Source organism: Carassius auratus, unplaced genomic scaffold (genome assembly GCF_003368295.1).
Source record: "Carassius auratus strain Wakin unplaced genomic scaffold, ASM336829v1 scaf_tig00012282, whole genome shotgun sequence".
NCBI lineage: Eukaryota > Metazoa > Chordata > Actinopteri > Cypriniformes > Cyprinidae > Carassius > Carassius auratus.
This window is the reverse complement of record NW_020524279.1, coordinates 69,546-79,769: the sequence shown is the minus strand read 5'-3', so window position 1 is coordinate 79,769 and position 10,224 is coordinate 69,546. Positions and strand designations below refer to the sequence as shown.

The following is a 10,224-nucleotide window of genomic DNA, read 5'->3' as shown; positions in this document are numbered from 1 at the left end:
CTTGTTCAGTATCCGTCGGTCGAGTCTCTCTCTCAGTCTTTTATACCCAGACGTCGAACGCTGGTTCTTCTGATGTCATCACCTGGAGTGCTGCCAACTCCTCTGCCGAGGCTTTCAGTTGTTTATGTCGCATTGCTTTAGCCCTTTTCCTCTTTAACAGTCGGTGAAATACACCTTAAATACTATATTGTCCATTTATCATAAAAACTATTTCTAATACATAAGTGTTTCTACTCTAAATCAGTCACTACATACATTTCATGCAAGTAAGCAGTTTTCTTAATGTAAGTGAAATTACACAATACATTTTCCATATAGCATTAATCACAGGGTAACATCTTTGTACTTAAGCAAAAGCATTATTACTACTTAGGTTACAGTACATCTGTTTATAGCAAATTAAGCATTAATCAAGACAGTATAATTGCAAAATCATCATCTCCATTAACACCCACTGCTTTGCAATTTTGCTGGCTGATTTCATCCTAACATCTTCAAGCTAAAGTACTGTTCATCATGTTTTTTAAACTTGTTATATTTTGCAAGAATCATATACACAGTGCTATCATGCATCAGTAAACTGGTATGAAACACATTCATATAGTTTTCAACCCAAACTCGAGCATTCTTTCTTTCCCCTTGCACCTTTTTTTTTCTTTTTTTTTTTTTCCTCTAATTTCCAGATACAGTAGTATCAGGTGACCAAATCTTTGTGCTCTGCTTGACAGTGCTAAGATAGTGTCCAAATCTTGCTCTCAACAATCGTCCGTTCGTAATTTCATGTACACAAGCCTCAATCTGACGCCCCCAGGGGTCCTCACTCAGAAACGCACGGCTCTTCCCCTCTCTCTGAAATCCTCTTCAGAAGCCAAGAGAGGGGATCTGGCATTCCAGGCATACCTTCTGGTGTGCGAGCCGCTTGTTTGATTCTTAGCACCTTGGGGCGTTAAGGCGGGCTGAGTCAGAGTTAAATCCTCCTTCTCCAGGAATTCCATAAATTTCTCTGCCTATAATAAAAAGCAGTTCATCAATTTTGACCACTTTTACAACTTCAGCTGTACATTTATTATGCAAGCAGTGCACAAGAATCTAATCCCCAGATCTCCAATCTGTACCAGTCTTTAAGTTTAAAAAGATTGTAAGTTAATTTTTATTGTTTTCCAAAATGTATATCTGCACTCCAGTCATCAATTCATAAGATTCAACATTATATTCTGCATCATCATAGTCATTAATCCACATAATGAATGTATTCTTGTAGAAACATTCCTAGCATAAATCCCCCATTACAAAGTTCACTCTTAAATCAGTCAGAAATTGACGGCATCTCATACAATTATCTTGCCCAATAACAATCCAGTAATTAAATTTTCTTGTCAATAATTCTCCACTTGGGGCTCTCCTTAATTCCTATTTGAGCCTTAAAAGATTTTTTTTTTTCTTTTTTAATCAAATTTTGGTCCTTTGTATTTGTTCTTAATTTACTCATTTACCTATCATATTAGGTTTCCATAATGAATCATGCATACATTTTCAGAACCAATAACCCACTTAAATGAAGTTCAAAAATAATAAATATAGAAAATAAAAACTTAAAAACATATGTATGTAACCCCCCTTTTTTATTTTAATTTATATTATTATTTTTATAATATCATATTCACTGTAATACAAAGACAGTTGTTTACCAGAATTTCCAAAAGGTTGTCACCGTTTCCTAACAAAATAGCAATGCTGGTAGAATCATTCTTAGAGTTATCCTTGGTATATCACTCAACTGTTCACCCTTCGTGGCACTCTGTTGAAATGCCATGTATTTCAGAAGTAAAGTCTCAGACCTTATGCACCAAAGGAGTGCTACGTTCGGTCAAGGTCTTTCGATGAATCCCTCTTTCAATGAGCACTTGTTTGTCCTCTTTATCTCTACTCCTACTAAGCCCAACCACCTGCAAGATAATATTAACGACTGTAGAATAACAGATTTTTAATAAACTTCTTATCAGTCCTCCAAGGCCCTTTAGTTCTCACAAAATCAAAATCCCAATGAAAGCTCCTACTAGTAAAATAACATACAGTATAAATTATCCATTGTCTGTATCCTGCATGTAATTTAATATATTGTGGTCTAGCTACTGTCCAATACAATGGGTACAGAGTCCTTCATTTCCCTTTATCTTCTTTAGCATGATTCTCTCTATTATCCATATATATGGGCTCATACGAATAGACTTCTTAAGCCAACATACCATTAATTCCTTAATTAATGTCCAATCTTCTAAAATAACTATCTAAAGGCATATTTAAATAAGCCTTGTCTTCCTGTAAAGTAATAAACAGTCCATAAGCTTCTGTCAATGGTCAAAACCTTTTTGACATCTAGCATGCCACTAATATTAATTTACATTTTGTGATTAGGTGCTGATATAGTCATAACATTATGGTATTCTGGGATTTCCTTAGAAATAGAACAAAATAATCTGCTATCCTTTACCTGAAATCTCATCCAAACTACAGGAAAAGGATAGTAAGTGCTTAGCCCGGTATTTTTATATTTAATATTTTTATTTTTATCTTTTATACTCATCCCATCATGAGATTCTCTGTTTTTCATCTAAATTTTTGGGCTTTAATGCTTTTCACAGTAATGCTCTAATATTAGTTCCTGTATCACCAAATAAATAAATAATAAATAATACAAATGAATTGTATTATCATTTGATCCCTTTCAGTTCCATTTTCATTAAGCACATTTTCCCACAAGAGTTCTCAATCCTTTTGAATATACACTAATTCATTCAGTAGTTTCACCTAACCAATATTAATGTATAATAATATATTAATATATTAATATTAACCTATGTCAATATATAAACCAATATATCCATGCAAATGGATCCCATAATTTTTTGTAGTTTCACACATTGTATATTTATTGTCATTATAATATTTTTCACAGTTTCTTTGGAATGCACTTTTAGGATCATACAACCCATATTTTACACATTGGGAACCTCTATCTTTTTATTTAGTTGCAGTAATCTGGGTTTCTTTATTTGGCTTAACACTGTCCTCAGTGTTGCTCGTGTAACACCCTAATGTCTCTCTAGGTCCAATATAGAGTATATGCTGCAGGCGGTGCCAAATCCAAATTCTCTTTATCCGTGTAATGTTACATGGGATTGACCTTATTCTACATTTCACTAATGTATCTTTCCCCACTGTATATATATATATATATATATATATATATTTTTTTTTTTTTTTTCTCACATTGGCTACATTCTTCCAATGTTTTTAGCTCACATGATCCTGAAAAAAAAAAATTTACACTATAGTAAAGTGGGAAACTTCTTTAACAGTAATCTCCTCAACCACAATCATTTTTGTAGTGAAATCAATTATTGGCCAAATTCCAGTTAAAATCACAACCCCTGTTATACTAATAATACCGTCAAACAAGGTTGTGGTATACAGGCTTGTCGCCAGCGTTGTATTTTCCTGGCCCATTTCTCTCTCTCGTCTAAGTCTTGTAATTTCATCATTCCTGAGAGAAAAATAAAAATAATAACACAATAATTCAAACCACCCCCCTTCCGAACCTTTTGTCAATTTACTCACTACTTAATCGTGTGCCAATTCAATGTCAACTGCACATGCTAGAATTTGTGGTTCAGAAGTGGTGGTCATGTTTAAAACAACTTTTAACATTAGTTTAATTCAGACAAGACTGCTGTAACCCCTCCATAATTGGCTTCTTGCCCGGAGATAATACAGCAGCTTGCTGGCTGTTCTGTCTCCATAATGCAATAGGACACAGAACTCTGCTTCTTTGCATTATTAGTTGAAATTAGTTAAAATGGCAACGCACATTGCTATTTGAGTCATCAGATTCTCCTCGTCTCAAAAAATCAATTCTAGGTGCCATTATTCACTCACCTATATTACTTTATAATAGTGTTTTGGCAACGGTGCCTACAGACCAGATAATTCCAGTTCCCTTATCTGGCCGGCATGCTTTGACCTTCACGTCAAAGCAAGTTTTCAAGCACTCCAGCTCCGTTCCCAGACCTTTGGGGTCAACGGGAGCCATTTACTTTGAATGTCATCCATATTTCTCTTAATACGGTATGACCATAGATAATCGACGCCTGATCCCAGCTGTTGTTGATAAGTCATGTTATCAACTTGCAATCTTGAACCTTCAATTTTGCCTTTACTAGAGAAATCAACAAAGGTCTTGTTACAAGACCAAACTTTATGTCTGCCATGTACCAGCAATTTATGGTATTTAATGTCATCGAGACATACATCGCATTCAGTCACATATTCCCTGTCCACAAACAATCACAAACTGTTTATTTTACTCCAAGCCGCTGTGTCATTATTACTTCAACTTTAGGGAAACTAATTTTTCATTTTTGGCAGTGAACACACAAAGCTGCTTTAATTTCTCCAGGAGTTTTGTAATCTTGATCTCTCTGTATTTTTGGCATAGTTAGAGGTTTACTAATCTTTTTTGTATTTTTTTTATTATTAATATTGCTTTTTAATTCCTCCCTGGATTTGGGGTTGCTTATCGCTAGTGCTTCCCACCACAGTTATTCTTCAAAACTACCACAAATAGCACACATACACCTATGCTATATAACATGTCAGTTTAACAGGTTTAAGCAATCTACCTGTCTGTCTGGCTTTTACATGCTCAATATCCTTCGCTATATAATTATCATCGCATCTCGTCCTTAGATTAGTTTCAATTCTAATCACACCTCTCTGGTTATTAATCTCAACCAATTTAACAAGCTCATCCTAATCTCATTGATAATTTTCCTGATTGAATTAAATTTTCTCGTCCTTGGTTTTTAACCACGACCAAATTCCTCTTACTCCACTGAGGCCATTATCTGTTAATTCCACATTGTTTATCAACTATTTTAATTTTTTGTATCATTCTTATTAATTAAATCTTTAAACGGTTTATTTTTATGTTTAATTTCTAACCTGATCCAGACGTGGTCTCCTACTCAGCAAGAGTCTTCTGACTGGTCTTTTGACTTTTGATCTCTGTAAGATTAATATAAAACATTAAATCTTCCATATATTCATCCCATCTATCATGATTACAATTGGCCCGTTTCCAGCTTTTTAGAATCCCTATATGTCTCTCAGCTATTGCCTTTGACTCTGGGCAATATCTTATAGCTTTAATTAAACTTATATGTTTTTCAGTTACAAAGTCTTCAAACTGTTTTCCTATAAAATCTGTGCCGTTGTCACACCTAATTATTTTCTGGCCGGCCCCAAGCTACCAGTAATTTATTGACATCTTTAATAATTGCATTTGCTTTTGTCTCTTTTAAAGGCTTTCCCAAAATTCGTCCCGTAAAGCCATCTACTACCATCAATAGATATTTATTACCATCTTTAGACCTCGGGATCAAAGGTCCAGCGATGTCCAAAGATTATTCCTGGTTAACTCTGTCTGGTATAAAACCTCCAAAATCACTTCGTATTGTTTTATTATAGCCTTTATGCATGCACTGTTCACAATTTAATCTTACGTTTCTCTATTTCTGTCTCAAGTTAGAAATATGTATTTTATAATCTGTCAAAACTTTGCAAACTAAATTTACACTTGGGTGCATAATTTGGTCATGTATTTTCTGTATTACGTTTCCTTCTGTTTATTTAATCACTACTATTCGTCTCATGCACGCTAATTTATCAACTTCATTATTTCCTTTGTCTGCCTAGGAATATCCTGGCTGATGTATCACTGTAACATCAAAATCACTTATTATTTTTTGTATCTCTTGCCAAAATGTTGCGTGTTCAATTTGCTTACCTTTTGACTTGGTGTAACCGTTGTCATTCCAGATTTGCAAATTGTCAGTAATTCCTGTTGCAACAGCAATCCGTCACTATTATGGCCTGTAAATATCCAAGTTTTTCAGTGTTTTCAAAGCCTGGAACACTGCCATGAGCTCTGCGTACTGTCCTGTGCCTTGCACTACTCCCTCATTTGAAGCTATGACCTTGTTGCTCTGTTTCAGAATCAAAAGCCCAGTGAGCTTCCTCGTCAGTGGCCGTTTTTGAGCCATCTGTGAAAACAACTGTATTTTTATAAAGCTCTAATTTCTTTTTCTGTCATTTTTTAAGTTCTTTTTGTCTGATTTTCATATCTGGATCTAGAAGCATACTTTCCCATCTCTGCCATCAGCTATTAAGCGCACGGTCATCCTTTACATTGTTTTGGAGAGATGAGCTAATACTGCTGTTTTCATGTTAACAAATATTATTTGGCCCCTTGCCAGGCCTTTCAACTCGGAAATATCGTTTTCTAAGTGCTGCCAGCTGCTTCTTCACACCAGTAAATTTAAGTTCTTGGATCTCCCAGCTTCCAGTCATAATTTTACCAGGTATGTTACTTTTCTTTTCTCTTACTATTAATTGGTAACCTGTTTCGTCTGTTTCCAAGTCAGCCTCTAAATTTTTCTCATCATTTCTTCCTTTCAGCTGTCCTGAGTTTAATATAGCTGTTTTAATTTCTATCAACGATTCTTCAGTTTTATTGTCTATTTCAATTGTCCACCTTTGATAATCTCATAAATAAGTTTAGACATCTGCTAAAGCCAGGGATTAAGTCTCTAACATAACCCGGTAACCCCATTGTTTGCTGGCTCTGTCTAACTGTTTTTGGGGTCTCAAGTTGATTTACTCTGACTTTCATTGACTAAGTAACCCCTCTGTTACATGCTGAAACCCAAAATCCCCAAAATTCGACTATATCAGTCATTAATTGTCTCTTTTTTTTTTTATATTTATTTTCAAATCTGCCTCCGCAAGTCGTTTCAACAATTCTGTTACAAGGTTTATTTCTCCATTTGACACAATTAATATGTTGTCTATATAAAGTTCAATGTCTAAATCTTTCAGAATTTCACACCTTACCAATTGAAAAGTTATAGGCGAGTTTTAATAACCCATCAACAAACGTCGGTAAACATAATGTTTGTTGTTTACAGTAAAAGCAGTTTTTTCCTGACTTTCTTCGGCTAGAGTAATCGAGTAGAATCCATTGGCCAAAACAATTTTCTAATAAAACCGTCCATCTCGTATTTTTTCAACTGTATCTCATGCGTTAATTACATAACGTTTATCCAGTCTTGTTAAACGATTCAAAGTCTCAAAGTTTGTAAGAAATCTATATGTCCCGTTCGGTTTCACAGCTAACTGGATTGGCCAGTTAGTAATAGCTCCTTTAACTTGTTTTATAATTCCCTGTTCTTCAAGCTCTTTTATGGTTAAAGTTAGTTCAGCCATTCCGTTTTTATTCATTGGGTATTTCCTTTGTGGTTTATGAATTCCACTCTCAATAACATGTGCAAACGTATCATTTACTTTGCCGCAGTCATTTTTGCTCCGTAGCTATATATGAAGTTGTACATAGCTCTGACATTAACTGGTCCTTAGCCCATTGTGAACCTTTAATTTCATTTCAGATTCTTCTTAATTCTTGCTCATAATTAACCGGCTTTAATCTTAAAACCTTTTTCAGATCTTTTGCTGCTAATAAATTTTCAGAACTTCTAATCATAGTAATTCGCCTGTTTTTTTCCATTTTAACTTGTCCGTCATTTGTTTGTACCTGTATCGTACTATTTATCTCTAAAAGCTCAGTTGAGACAGACATTCATGCATGTGTCAATCAAATAGTACTCTGTTCCATGAATATTAACATATACATTTTCATTTTCTTCTTTAACTTTTGGGTCACACAGTCTCTGTTTCAACTGGCCAGCTAACCTTCATTCTGTATCAGAGTTGACTCGCTTTATGTCTTAGTTTTACATGTTTCCTCGTCATTCAATTTAGAGCGTTTTTCCATCTTTTGATTTACCTTAGTCCTCCTAATCTTTTTTCCGTTTTGATTTTTATTCTTAAGGTCTTCAATTATATTAGTTCGTTCTGCGGGGGTCATATTTTCCCATTTTTCACTTCTGTGAAGTTTTCTCCCTCCCTGTGCATACAGGTTTCCTTTTTTTTCTGTCTGAGACGTCTGTCTATTTCCAGTGAACTGGTTAACCTTCCTTGTTTCACCGTAATATCCTGCTTCATATTTATTTATGTATTTTATTATTATTATTATTTATTTTTAAATCTTTCTGGCCTTTGGAATTTATTGTTATTATAATTATTTTTAAACTGTAACCCTTAAGCTTGTTTAGTTTGCGATGTAAATTTCCTCATGGTTTTAACGTTTTGTACCAAGATCATACTCAGCTAGTTTTTCTTCTGTTTTTCTCTAGTCGCATTATTCAGCAGGGTAACTAAATTACGCCTACATGCCTCAGCAACGGAACTTTGTCAGTATTAGGGATCTCCTGTTCTATAGAAAGCCAAATTTCTAATAAAGTTATATGCTCTTTTCCGGGCATTAATGAGGGTTTTTGTCCATTCTTTAATTTTATCATCTATACCTGTCAAAGTCCTCAACTTATCCAAACCCTCTGAGGATATGAGTTGACCTGTACGTGTCTGCACTAACCTCGTAGCGGCATCTCGGCTCAGCTGCACATTCTCAGCCGCTTTCATTAGGCTATCTGTTCTGTAGCCTATATGCACTCTGGTCTTCGTGCGACTTCTTATTTCCTACCTGTTTTCTAACTGCTTCTGTTAATTGTAATTCCAGCAATTTCGCATGTACACTATTCTGGTTTTCTTCAGTTTCTTGTGGAGTTACTGTACAACTTCAATTGTCTGTAAGAAGTTGTAAATCCAGGAGTTGCTCGCCGATCCTGACTGTTTGTCCTTGCTTTGCGACCTGACCATCACTACCCTAATTAATTCTGTACTTCAGTCCTATTACTGCCGCCCATTTTAATATTTCTATTACTTTTTCCAGATTTTTATTTCTGATTGAACTAGGCTTTTTCCAGTTCTTTAACTATTTTTCTATTAATTGGTTTGTCACGTTGTTATTCCATCTGGCCTCTTCTTTTATTCCGCAGTCTAGATTCTTTGTAAATATATTCTGTTTCTCTACTTTCACTTCTCTTCAAAATTATCTTCAAAATATAGTGAAGAATCTGACCTGTCTGAGTCGTATACAACTCCGACACCTCGGATTCATCTTCAGACTCTGCCTGACGCTGTTGCTGTTGTTTTTTTCTGTCCCCTGCAGGACCATTCCCGACGGCTGAGAGAATCCTGGCTGGTTGTTGTCCTCCCTTTTCTCAATAATTTTTCCAAGTTCATCCTGATTTATGTTAGTCAATAATACATTTATGGTCAATTGACCTTCCTGTGACATATCTGTAATTCCCAATAGTATGCCTTCTAATACTGAATTAACCGGGTGTTTAAATTGTCCTGTTTCCATTAAAGTCATATGTATTTAATTTCTTGTCTGTGTAGTGTTTCTTTTATTACTGCTGTTGTTGTTAATATCCTGGCCTCTAACCAGGAACGTTCTGCACTACAGAATTCATCTCTGTAATCAGTCATTACTGTATATGCTACATAATTCCGCTGCGGACGGCCAGAGGTTATTCTCACTGTCGCTGTGTGTTGCGTTCCGAGCTATAGGCTCTCATACTTACAATCTCCTGTAATGCCTGTTTACCTAATTCATTGAAAATTGACCCAGCTATTCCAGAGCCAGTTAATATTTGTTTATTTCCATTTAGTATTACAACGCCCTCTTCAATTCTTTCGATTAAACTGTCTCTAATAAGTAGTCTTATTCTGCCTATTTGTAGCTCGTATCATTCTGGTATTAGGGTGTTTCTATGAGCAATGATAATAACACTATTTTGTTCCTCATCTTCAATTATTGGTATCGTCAATCGGATTTCTTCCGCTTGTTCGAAATTGTTAATACCGATTTGGTATCTTTTAACTCTTAACATGTCTGTCAAGTGTCCTTTTTCTCTTTTTAACGCGTTACCGCACATGTCATAAAGTTCTATTATGCCTTCATCTTTTTTGCTAATAGTTTTGATTATATTTTTTTCCTCTGGAGTTTTGCACTGCAATTGTATTGTACAGCTTTCATTTTTTGCTAGTTCTTGCATCCATCGCAATACTGCTAGACCCACTACACTTTCTGTGAAGTTTCCTAACTGCAGCCCCTCCTTGGTGGGAAGCCAAAGTAGTAATTCTCCTGGGTCCATTACCTGGACGGATGTCTCTGCCTGTAAGGCTAGTTTCTGCCATCCTAAT

At 35.3% G+C, this 10,224-nt stretch overlaps 3 long non-coding RNA genes across 3 annotated transcripts; 1 reads left to right on the top strand and 2 right to left on the bottom strand.

The window, feature by feature from the left end:
• Positions 1 to 671: 671 nt before the first annotated feature.
• Positions 672 to 3,225, bottom strand: LOC113073493 (uncharacterized). Its single transcript, XR_003280506.1, has 2 exons — positions 1,689 to 3,225; positions 672 to 1,007 (listed from the first exon to the last, which is right to left on the bottom strand). It is a non-coding gene; the product is annotated as an uncharacterized LOC113073493 (long non-coding RNA).
• A 403-nt stretch (positions 3,226 to 3,628) lies between these two features.
• Positions 3,629 to 5,931, bottom strand: LOC113073494 (uncharacterized). Its single transcript, XR_003280507.1, has 2 exons — positions 5,846 to 5,931; positions 3,629 to 5,064 (listed from the first exon to the last, which is right to left on the bottom strand). It is a non-coding gene; the product is annotated as an uncharacterized LOC113073494 (long non-coding RNA).
• A 379-nt stretch (positions 5,932 to 6,310) lies between these two features.
• On the top strand, positions 6,311 to 9,401 carry LOC113073492 (uncharacterized). Its single transcript, XR_003280505.1, has 2 exons — positions 6,311 to 6,419; positions 9,185 to 9,401. It is a non-coding gene; the product is annotated as an uncharacterized LOC113073492 (long non-coding RNA).
• The last annotated feature ends 823 nt before the right edge of the window (positions 9,402 to 10,224 follow it).